Source organism: Nematolebias whitei, chromosome 3 (assembly GCF_014905685.2).
Source record: "Nematolebias whitei isolate Nwh7 chromosome 3, NemWhi1, whole genome shotgun sequence".
Classification (NCBI taxonomy): Eukaryota; Metazoa; Chordata; class Actinopteri; order Cyprinodontiformes; family Rivulidae; genus Nematolebias; species Nematolebias whitei.
The window spans coordinates 15,356,590-15,359,359 of NC_056500.1; positions in this window are offsets into that span (position 1 = coordinate 15,356,590).

Below are 2,770 nucleotides of genomic sequence, written 5' to 3' on the forward strand. Positions count from 1 at the left end.
ATATATATATATATATGACCTGGGTTTATCTCACATGTGATGGGTTAGATGCAGATAACTAATTTTGTAATTGTATAGAAACAATGACTTAATTTATTTCTTCTTATTCATTTTACATCTGGTTAAACACATATATGTTACTCATTTAGGGTCTTGTCTTATATTGTTTAATTCTTAGTTTGATATGTCCTTTGCTTGTGACATCTGGTTTCAAAAAGCCAAAATGGTGATGGGAAAATGCAAAACCTCAAAAAAGTGCCCTCTGTAAGTCAGACTTTGATTTGCAGTTTATTTGTAAGAGCAAGTAGAGGCAGAAGGCTCTGAAACCCCTTCAACACTTAAGTGCCCCCGATTATAAGGCTCATTGTCAATTTTTGAGAAAATTAAAGGATTTTAAATGCTCCTTAAAGTCCAAAAAATACGGTAGTCACATTTTTAATTATGTGAAAAGGAAGACAGCCAGCCTGTCGGTGACTAGAAACTCTGGGGCAAACATCTATTCTATATACTGTGCATGAGTGTGTTTGTGTGGGGGGCTGCACGGTGGCACAGTTGGTAGAGATGCTGCCTCTCAGCGAGAAGGTCGCCAGTTCAAATCCCAGCCCAAGGCCTTGGTGGAGTCTGCATGCTTTATCCGTGCATGTGTGTGTTTTCTCCAGGTACTCCAGTTTCCTCCCACAGACCAAAAACATTCATGTTAGGCTGATTGGAAACTCTAAATTGTTCCTAGGTGTGAATGGTTGTTTGGCTCTCTGTGTCCCTGTGATGGACTGGATACTTGTCCAGGGTGTCCCCTGCCTCTCTCACAGTGACTGCTGGATATGGGCACCAGTGACCCCAGTAACCCAAAAGGGAAGAAGTGGGTAAAGATAGATGGATGGATGCATGTGTGTGGTAGTGATTGAATTACTAATTCTGGTTGTGCTTACTGACCTCGAACTGATTTTATTTGGTTATTGTGAATGAGTTGAATAAAGTTTGACTTCTATGACTGTTTTGTTTCACTTATTGCACCTTATGGTCCAAAAATATGTTAATTTTATTGGTCTGTAATGAAGCAAATTAATTTTGTTAAACAAACAAACAAACTCAGACAGGTCACAAGATGTTAAAACAAATTTCACAACATAGATTATAAGGTTCGTCACAATACCTTGCTGTTATTTTTTAAACCTTTAACTTAAACGATATATTGAGTATTTTAGTTTTTCTATGTTAACAGTTGGTTTTGTGTCACTGTATTTGCTGAGAAATATTACTTTTTGATCAGAAAAGGTGAGGTTCTGCAGCCACATTTGTTTGCTGTAAACAGTGTCAGCTCTGGTAACTCAACCCCTCTTACTGGCCTCAGACTGAATCCTCTCGCCTCCATGCCTCTTTTCTCCAAAGAATCTGTCCTACTGAGTCCAGTGGGAGCATGGTCACCCAATAGGGACCAATTAGAGGGAGGAAGGAAGGGGGTGTGGGGGGTGACTGAGTAGGAGTGCAGGAGGAAAGAATAGAGTCAGAGGCGGGTCAAATTGCTTTGTGCCCAAGGAGGACTATCATTTACTGTAATTCAGATGGTGTCAGGCTGAAGGAGAGGGAAGGTGAAGTGGTGTGGTGCATCATGGCGCTCGTCTGCCCCCCACACCCAAACCCACCCATCAAAAACAACAGCTGGCTGATAGTAGCTGTTGAATGCGAGGTTGGGAACAGGAGATTTTACATCTACCGTGAGCCGTATCTGTTAGAACTGAGTCACAGAGCTCGGATCTGTGATGAACGATGTGGAGACAGGAAGGATGTGACACCTTTTCAGTGGATGGTGCGTCGATACAACAGCCTGATGTTTGAATTCATTTCTAATTGCATTAGCAGTTTGCAAATGTGATCAATGCATATCAGCACTATTATAAAGTGCCTTTTAGTTAAACATATGTGGAGCATGTGTGTTATGCAGTTGTGTGATAGTGAGACGGGAGAACCCAAACCCAGACCTGGACAGTGCACACCATCTGAGGAGTCTGAGGAAGTTTGGCATGTTGCCTAAGATCTTCAGCAACTTTTACAGTGGTGTGGTTGAGAGCATCCAGCTGCATCACAGTGGTACAGCAGTGGGCCACAATCCCCTGCAGAGAGCGTTGAAGATTGCTGAGAACATCACCAGGACTCCACTGCCCTCTCTGCAGAGCATCTCCCACTGTAGAGTCCACAGGAAGGCTGCCTCAAGAACCCTACCACTCCCTGCGTGGACTGTCCACACTCGTACACTCAGACTGGAGGTTCAGAAGTGTGAAACGCAGGACTTTCAGTTTCAAGAACACCTTCTTTCCAAGTGTCTTCAGACAATTAAAGAACTGACTAACTCTAAAACACGTTCAAAGTTACCTGATTAAATACTAAACTGTCACTTAAATGTACCTCTTTGCCTTGTTTTGTGTTAATGAACCATTGACTGGAGTCAGCTAAAGTCTTCTGCTTGGCATTTGTTATGGACAGCAAAGTAAGAATGACGATGCTCAGGGAAACATGTGTCCAGCTGTGCACATGACAATAAACATTTTACATTTGTAAATCCATTCCTTGAATACTTTGAAAAGCAGACAGGGATCCAGATGTAGACAGATGAGCTGAAAATAAACTTTTCAACTTTTCAACTAAATTAATGTTTCTGTACAAACAAATTTAAGATGAAAACAATCAGTAAATTGTACACAACTATACACTGACTGAGATTTAGTATACAGTATATATATAAATAAATAAATGGATTTACAAATGTAAAATG